Source organism: Branchiostoma lanceolatum, chromosome 1 (assembly GCF_035083965.1).
Source record: "Branchiostoma lanceolatum isolate klBraLanc5 chromosome 1, klBraLanc5.hap2, whole genome shotgun sequence".
NCBI classification, from domain to species: Eukaryota; Metazoa; Chordata; class Leptocardii; order Amphioxiformes; family Branchiostomatidae; genus Branchiostoma; species Branchiostoma lanceolatum.
The window spans coordinates 21,805,378-21,815,682 of NC_089722.1; positions in this window are offsets into that span (position 1 = coordinate 21,805,378).

Here is a 10,305-nt window from a genome sequence, read left to right on the forward strand (position 1 = left end):
AACACGCCTGGTTAATCCAATCTGGAAGGTCCTGTGGTATAGGATAGGCTTATGGTCCCCAGACGTAAGCTGCAGCAATACGCAAGGTAACAGTTATTCAAGCAACTGGATAGATTTTGATAACGGTCAGGTGTTTCAGGTAGCATCGACCACCTTTAATCAGTGAGACTAGAGTCTAGTCACTAACGAAAGGTGGTTGATGCTACCTGTCACTGAGGTTAAGGTTTTAACCAAAAACTATGAGTTAACTATGAGTTCAAAGTCGTAGTTTTTGGTTAAAACCTTATAAACCTCAAATCTTACTCCAGTCATGGACAAAAGGTGGTGGATGCTACCTGAAACGTCTGACCATTTTAAAAATCTAGTTGCTCGAGTAACTGTGACCTTGCCAATCTTATTACCTCGATGTCTAACCTTCATTGGCGTAAGTTGCAGCTTTATTTTTAGCAATCTGCGGTACCTTTTTCAACTGACGTTTAGGCTCAGTAAACCAGTCATAGCAACAACGGATGGCAATTTCTTTTGTTGCCGCACCACTCTTAACTTTAGCACAGGAAAGAGTTTAGCAGGCAAGGTGCAATAGTGCTGCAACTCGCCCCTGGGAAGCGTCAGGCTACTGTTGTGATGGCAGATTATGTCCCAGTTGTCCATAAAGCTGTGTAGACTGTGCCATGTGGCTGGGATGGAGTGGGGGAGATGACTGGAAGGTACCATTGGTAGGGTGCCGTTCATATTCCTATGGAAGGAAAGTATAATGACAGCCATTATTTCACCTCAGAGTCAGGGATGATGTAGCAATCTTTTTAGACAAAACGAAAGTACAGCGACTTTCGTATGGTCTTCTACGACTATACATGCAAACAAACAATTTGATACAAGAGAATTAACCTACGTACAAGTATATGGATAATTCAACATGTCGAGTTTAACATATAATTCCAAACTTTCCTTTCTTTCTACCTTAAACAAGATTTATAAGCAAGAAAACTACCTTTCAAACATTAAGAGCCTCGACGTACGTAGAGCAATCACAAAACTCAGAATTGGCTGCCATAAATTAAGTATAGAAACGGGGAGATTTCAAAAACTCCCTATAGACCAGAGGGTTTGTCCATTTTGTCCAGAGGTAGTTGAAGACGAATATCACTTTTTGATTGTATGTCCCAAATATTTTGATTTACGTAATTCACTATACTCAATGCTATCGTTGGACTTACCAGGATTTATCTCAATGGACTTAAATAGCAAATTTAAGTACATAATGACATGTGACAACCCATGCATGGTATACATTGGGAAATTTATCAAAGAATGTCTAGACGTAAGAAACTCCTCCAATAATTGTAAAATCCCATTGTCATCCCATACTACTACACTATATTGTATAAGATAGACTAGTACACCATATTGTATAAGATAGACGGATTAGCCTAGTAGAATGTTATCTATGTACCAATGAATGCCATACTCTGTACCTTGTACAATTGTTGAGCAATAAAGTTATCTCTTATAATTACTTTTACTACTAGTTCTAAGGTTAAAACATCCTTTGATATACTTGCCAATCTATCAGTTACACTACTAGTTCCAAGATAGGCATTATCATAAAAAGTAGGCATTATCATAACATTAAGAGGGCTAAACAGAGAACTTGTGTACAGTACTAGCCATGTTTTAGTTATATGTCTTACTACAAGCGGGTTCAGTTTGAGTGCCAGGACAAATACAACTCGAGAGAAACAAATAAAATACATGTTTTAGTACATATCGTTGGCGGTGGTCTTATTTTCAAGGTGACCACTCCAATGCAAATGCATAAAGCCATGAATGTGTGTGCCCAATGTATTACTACAGTACTACAAAATCGTTACAACCGCGAACTTAAAAACACAGCAGAGATCTCATTTCCCCTTCTATGACAAAATCAAATCTCCGCAAAAATAGATTGAATTTACACAGAACAACATCAGGTCCCTACCTGAAGGTTCCTCTTACGTCACTCTGCTCCATACTTTAGCCCACAAATCTGCCAAATGTTGGCGCACACCCTGTAGGGAAAGATGCAATATTTCAAACCTTCTTATTGCTACCTAACTAATAGAGAATGGGGTGCCAAACGGCTACTTGAATGTGCTAAAGGTTTAAATAGACACAAATGAAGGGAAGGAGTAACTAGTGCACCAAGATGACGAATTGATGATGGGTTTGCATATATTCTAAGTGACAGCGGTTTGCTAATAGGCTGTGAAATAGGAGTTAAAATGCATGTCTTGGGTGGAAACATCATAGCTGTTGAAAATAGAAATGATGGAGATAGAAACATTTATTCTTAGAAAGTTGAAAAGATAAAAATGCAAAGATGGATAAAACCCTTAAGATATAAGATTCTGACGATAGACGTTTTTTGTTAGACCGATCCCATAGCCCAACCTACCTCCGTCAAAACGTAAGTGAAAAAAATGAAAACACAGAAATGCAAATTATTTGACGGACATCCATCCACTCTCTCATTGGTCGAACTAATAATTGCCATTCTCTCATTGGTTGAACTGCTAATTGTGATGGACAGCCAGGATCATCGGTCTATTCCGCATCCCCTACCTCTCTGTGAGAAGAGTCCGAGTCTCTCGCACAGGATGGGGTACTGTTTACAAATGCGGCCGGGCATGATGCAGGCTGTCCTGGTGGCCGCGGTGGCAGGCTGGTCCCGGATGTAGACTTTGTGTGGAACAGAGTCGTCTGACTACACACACGTGGAGGAAGACAAAAAGAGAACAAGGTCACACACCAGAGGGCCCAACGTCGACCTTGGCCTTCGTCCTTCCAAGGAGGTTGGTCGTTCCAACGCCTACCCACATATCAAATGTAATAGTCATTAGGGCCCTGTCACACTCGTGCGTATATTCAAGTGCGCGTTAGTTGCGCATTAACATTTTTTCTATTTAAGTAAGGTTTGCGGGGAAAATTTGTCACAGTTTCTGCTTTGACCCACCGCTGTGCAGCCGTTGTGATCGAACTTATTCGGCTGCAAACTTAAACTAAACCCAAAACAAGTTAATACGCAACTCATGCGGACTTGTATATAATCACAAGTGTGACAGGGGTTTACAAGCCATCCAGAGATTGTTACACACACGCACACACATACACACACACACACACACACACTCGCGCGCGCGCGCGCAGACACACACACACACACATACACACACACACACGCGCGCGCCAAGACAATACCTCCAGTTATGCTGACAACAAATATCCAGAAACACACACACACAAGCGCTTAGATCATTTTTCATGTCGGTAAAAATTATAAGCAAACAACCTCGTGGCCTCTTTTCGACAAGTTTGATGAGTTCTTTTAATACACAAAGGACCGACGACTTAGATAAGTTAGAACGTTCATTAGAACGAATGCATCGCATACCAAAGGTATTCGACCTGGCGATCCAGAAGTGGGATTGCTAACCACTTGACTTAGTTTTGTCATTGAAGTGGAACTCGTTGCCACCAAGTACATTAGGGGCACCCTCACTAGATAGCTCTAAACAACGCTTCCAGTTAGATGTGCACAGGTTAGGTGTGACAGGTCGTTCAAATATAAGGGCCCTGTCACACTTGTGCGTATGTTCAAGGGCGCATGAGCTCCGCAGTAACTTCTTTGGGGTTTCATTAAATTTTACGGGGAGGAAGTTGTTTTCTACTTTGACCCACAATTGAGCAGTCTAGTTATGAAACCAAAGAAACTACTTCTTCGGTTGCAAACTTAACCTCAACCAAAAACATGTTAATACGCAACTCTTATATATATGGCCTCCGTCGGTCAGTATTGACCATGGTAAAATCCTAATTCGCAACAGCCCTCGTAACGCAACTCTTGCGGGCTTGTATATACGCACAAGTATGACAGGGGCTTTATATAACCAGCTGCAGCCGTACTTCGAAACTGGTGTGTTACGCCGCAGGGCGGTTATACCAGCTAAATGCAGCCCAAAACAAGTCGTGACCTGTAGTTCCTGTCTACACCGGAGAAGTTGGTCAGGGAGCAAATAAACAAGACACTTGTTATTGGTGACCTGTGTATGTAAATACCATACATGTTTATCGAGTTATATTTTAGTTACACGTTTATCTTTATCACAGGTCGACCGAAGATAATTAAGTGGACATAACCCTATGATAGGGACGCGTTGCATCATTTTCTCGCTTCAACCGGACTTCAAATAAAGCCAGCACACTGGGCTACCAAAGTGTCGCTTTTTGATTGTGGTTTGGTGTACAAAGTTTATTGCAAATACATGCCCGAGGGCAAATTACAAGTACAAGTAAGACATACAATAACAATCCGCTAGGGGGCCCAAAATGTCATCATTTCAAGGATTCAGGAAGACCTACCCACTTACCAAATATCAAGACAATCCATCCAGGCATTCTTGAGTTATCGTGTTCACATAAGGACACACACACACACACACACACACACACACACACACATACACACACACACACACACGCGCGCGCGCGCGCACGCATACAATGTTATACTACATTCTAAAATGTACATGTTGCTAGTTTTGTCGGGTATGACTTCTTTTGAGCCAGTGGAGGAATTTACCACCTTTCTATAATATGTGGGTTCTTTGATTTTAATAGCAGATTTTTTTCTCATGGTCAGGTCATATAATATCATCAAATACTGTACATCTCAATGGACGCAAAGTGAAGATATGGGAAAACGCTATCATGTGCGGCTTGCTTGTTTGGTCGTTTTCTCTTATCTCTACAAGGTTGAGAAAATCACAGCGTATTTAGGAATTATTGCTTTGGACCTGTTATTTGATATTTGTATGAAAGGCTATTTCTTAATATCATAGTTTCAGACTTGTTATTTGATTTTTTTATCAAAGGTGATTTTAGACGTCATAGTTTCGTACTTATTAATTGATGTTTTTATCAAAGGTCAAATCAAGACAAATGGATACGACCTTTAAATGGGAAATATTGACATTATTTGGTGATCTAACTATACTTTTCTCTCTATACTCTGTACAGGACAGGGGGAAATGCATTGTATTTTTCTTCTTGTTGTTCTTCTTCAGCCATTTTTTTTTGCCAGTTCATTGCTGTATGGCTTGGTCGTGACTCGTGACCCTAGATCTATTACGCTGTAACTGTCTAAAAACCTGCCGTAGATTTGAGGTAGGAACCGATTGTATGGCACGTCGTTGAATTGACCTCAAAGTTCCTATTTTTGAAAATATTTCTCTTCTCACAAGCGTCTAAAGATGTTTGCTTTTAGAAAACAGGGAGCAGTTAGAGTTCGTTATGTCTACTTGTATATGAGCAGTTTTCAGCCTTCATTTGTTTTTTTAACATTTGTTTATTCATGAGAAGCTCAAATCGGCCTGCAGGCCGCTTTTCATTGAGGTCACGAGAGAAGAGGCTAAGGGGCCAATAAAAATGTATAAGTCGATGAAGATGCTACACACTTACAGATCGTCCTGTGTCTTTCCTGAAAAACTGTGCCAATCATAGACGGGTATTTTTTTTCTGGGTTCCGACATACATTGAAGTGTCCATAACCAGTGAATTTGTGTCGTATTCAAGAATCCCCATAACTGACGATGTCGACACTAGGTGGCATATCAAAAAAACATGAACCCCCTGTTCACAACTGTTTTTCTAATCAGTCCGTGCGTAGGTCTGGGTCAGTTTCAGATTTGAACAACTTTTCTCTTGGTTGAAATGGCGTTGTTGTTTAAAAAAAACCCACATGTAGACGCTGGTGCCAAAACACACATTAGGCTAAGCGCCGATTCCTGAAATAGAACCCCTAAGTCTGTTCTTCCTCCCGTTTTCCCTGGCGGAGCTCAACGTGAACACCTGCCAACGTAAAGCAGATGCATCCATCCAGATTTCGGTAAGAACGGATAAGAAAGGAAAAAGATAGAATCAGTTTTTCTAATGCAATTTCAAAACAGTTGGCCATCATGACGAGTAGCTGAAAACCCACAGACAACCCGCAGACATTGTTCCTATCAGCTGTGTACCGAAGGCGTGCATGTATACCCACACAGACAGCGAATGCATAATACAGTGCAACTTACCGAGATTTCTGGCGGTAAAGCGAAGACTTCCTCCGGTCTGTCTTGCAGGTAGATCGGGATGCCGTTCGCCACCGTTCCCAGCCCAACTAACAAAAACAACGCTACGAGCATGGTTCTAATCGCCGGCGTTTCAATTGCTCCTCTTGTTGTTGTTAACGCCCCACTTACACTATATACCGTTGGCCAGAAGAAGTCCCGGAATATAGCGTCTTGCTGAGGTCCGTTTGCTCTTTGCTAGTATAAATAAACTAAGATTTCACCGGCGTTAATGATTCAACTAGCGTAGAAACTGCCCGACGACAACGCTACCTATAGTCGCTCCGAACTGCCCGTCTCAACCAAGGAGATAGCTAGCGAACATTGCGGGGTGAAGACCTCGGTCGTACCTTTATAGCTGTTCGCCGATGCCCCGGCGACACCAGAACACGCGGGCGTAGCGGCGCCGTTACGTTTCGCCACCAGCCATAACTGGTGATTTGACGTTTCTCTAATGTCAAGCTGTGGTAATTTGGAAAGCGTCGCCACCTCCAATCCACTCCTTTTAAGGAAGTTTAGCGCTAACTTCATATAGAGTGTGGGTGCTGCAGGGAGGTGGGGCGGGAGTGTCTACCTTATCTTTAGACTCGTTTCCTCCATCCATCCGCTAACACCAACATCATCCCCATCTCACCTTCCATGATCTATCGTTTCTTCTGAAACCACGTCAAGTCGAACGACAATTTTGACGCACAGGAATCGCCGTATCGCGTCACAACAGCTATAACTAGAAGATTAGGAAACAATTCCAGTATTTATAGCACTTCACTCCACTTCATGAGACCCTCACTGAAGGCAAAAACGTCTAGTCATGAGTAAGTTGCTGACTTGTGAAGGTTTAGAAACTTTCCTTGTTGCATGAATGAAACTAGATAACTGGGGTATAAATCATAGACTGTTTTAGACGGTATCCCCCATCCTTAGCTTCGTCGGTGATTTGAAAAGTTCACTTATCTCGAAAATAATTGTCTCAAAATGTTTTTAAGAAAGCATATTCTTCAATCGAATGGCTCTCTACATTATTATAAAGCGAATGAATGGAAAAGGCGTGCACGCTATGTGCTTGAAACGAAGCAACAGTACAAAGAGTACATGCCCACGCACATTCAGTTCTATAAGATAAAACACGAAACATATCACTTAGCTCCTCGATTCGTGTTAATCAACTCTTCCTAATTGCAAAATGACAATCTCCTCAAGGGACGCCTCTGATGAAAAAGGAATTTAAAGTTACATAAACATGCTACTTTTCACAAGCAATTCTGCTGTAATCAGAGCTAATGTTCTTCTCCTTTGCTGTGTTCTTTGATGGAAATGAAAGAGAGGTTTACAATTTAACAAGACAGCCCATTCACGTAGGCGAAAATGACATATGCACACAACGCTGCACAGCGCAAGAAGCACACTAGTATAGAATAGCACATCGCAGTACAAGACAGCGCAACACAATATAAGACAGCACATTGAGCACAGCATAGTACAAGACAGCGCAACACAATATAAGACAGCACAACACAGTACAAGACAGCGCAGCACAGCACAAGAGGCGCAGCACAGCATAGTACAAGAAAGCGCAAGAAGCGGCAGCACAGCATAGTACAAGAAAGCGCAGCACAACGCATGCGCAAGGCGGTAGAGTACCACGCATCCCAGCACAGCACAGCACGGCATATCAACGACTAACAAAACAGTCTTCCCTCTGTTACAAACGGACCACCCCTAAAAGACAGTATAAGTTCACCCTGCGTGTGTGTCAGACATTCCCAGTGTCTGATCCGGCAGACACGTAAATGCCGTTTGTCCCCACATCAACCCCGTGTGACCTCCCCCTCCCGAGTAAAGACAACTTTAACAGTATGGCAAAGGTTTCAAGCGCCTTAAATCCAAAACAGAAACTGGTGAAACCACTCCAAAAGATGTGTCTGGGCATTAGGATATCTTTACATCGACCAAGATTTTGTTTGCTAACGTTACATGTTTGTGAATACGACAAGTAAAATAAAATAAAAACTTGAAAAATTCTGACTGGATTGCCATTGATAATATTTCGTTTGCTAGGCTTAGCTTTAATTTGGTCTAGGAAAAAAAATCAATTCTAGGACAGACGTTGGTCGAAATACAATGCGTTTGAAAGCAATTCAAAGCCTATTTGGTGCACTACGAATCTAGTGACTGTACGTATTCTGGGTCTGTTATAGCACAAAGTAGATCTAACTGATGACCATACAAACATGCCTATGGGATTGAAATTAGCGTAATGTATAGGGACGACATTGAACACGATACCCTTTGAAGTCATCATAAAGTAAAATCCCGACAAGCCCCATGCAGACCCTCTGTCGGGAAATTCCTGACCAATGCCCAGCCACATAGCACTTGTCAGGTTCAAGTTTCCAGCTTCCTGACAAAGTGTGCATTTCCCACGGATTGGGCCATTCTGATTTGATTATATGGATGATATCCTCCGGGCAGCCCAAAACTGATGCGAGCGCGCGAAAATCGACAAAAGAGTTGCCTTCGAAATTCATTATGAAATGTAGGTGGTTAGGGACTTGAAGTTGGAAAAAAGGACTGAACAGACAGAGAACATGGTATACCAAACAATGAATTCTTCATTTTTTAATCTTTCACGTCATTCTTCCTTTTTGGAGGACTTCAGTATCCCATGAGTATCTGGTTTCCGACAATCTACGACATATATTTGCTCATTTTGCAGCTTCTTTGTACAATTTACAGTATGGTAGCAAACACTGGGGGGGGGGGGGATCGGACGTCATCCGTTTAATCAAGTCAGAGTTGCCTTATGTACTAAATTACCAGCACATATCAACGACCAGCTACCGGTCAGTGCCCGGGTTTGAGACTAGAATTCGACCCCCAGAACAATTTGCGAGTCGACACATGTTTTAACTCTCCTGCGAGTGCAGGGGTCAGATCTATGTGTTGACTCTTACAGACCCCGAGTCTGGAAGAGCTGAGATCTTACAAAACAGGAAAAGATTTCCGGACGAAAGTGATTGATGATGGAGAGATTTAGCCTTGTGTAACATTTTTTTTCATTCTGTCATTTTGTGTGTGTCCTAGAAGTATTCAACTGGAAAACTAAAATGAAGAATAAGCAACTCTTGATCGGAAAATGTCACAATTTTCATAGTGCCAAAGCGGTTATAGGTGACCTATGAACCTGACCTCCAGTGTAGAAGGTTAAACAATACGTTAGTGTTTTAGAATACGTCATGGCTAAATCCGATGTAGGATGAGGGATACGTCACCGCCAGCGTTGCTTGTGTAAACATAGCTACTATGAACGGACGTCCAGTACTAATGACATTGTATAACCTTAGTCTCCAAGCAGACCTACGGGTTGGCAAAGACCGTATCCAACAGGCAGAAGGAGTTTTCATAGCCAACCCAACATGCACTATAAGCTCCTTCTTCCAGTTGGATACGGTCTTTGCAATCTATTGGGTCTGGTTGGAGACTAGTATAACCTTACCCGCAACAGTCTGCCTTTAACTCTTAAGCCCCTGTCACACATTCAGGACCTTCCCACGACTTTGCTCCCGATCATTCCCCAACCAAGGTCGGCAATGGGTTGGGAGTAGCCTGGAATCCATCCTGTTCACGCTTCTCTGATCACATCTAAGAAGAATACGACTTTGTCGAGTTTGATTGTTAAAATCCATAGTCCGCTGGAGCAGACGACTTTTTAAGGTCTAGTAGCTAGGCAAGCTCACCAACCAACTCCCAACCACAGACGACCATGATCTGGAGGCGGTCGGGAGGCTATCGCCGGCTATGTATGACAGGGGTTTAAGACAAAACCACATTGTGTAACAAGCAGGATGCCTTCCTTTACTCTTTAGCACTAACAGGAAATCTGGAACAGCTGGTAGACAGATCCCACACGCATGTGTTCGTGACATTACACAAACCTCACTACCAATCAATATGTAACTTCTGAAAGCTTGCTCTAAAGCCAGGCATTATATAGCTTACCCTCCCTCTGCCTAAGCTGATTAAATCAAGGTTTTTAAATATAATAAGGGGAGGGTTATGTTATAGAAGAGGATAGCAACACCGAGAGTCTATTACGTATGATGTAGTGAGGGTGTGTGTGCCCTTTCAGTGACTTATACACACCCCTTAGAAGTGGAAC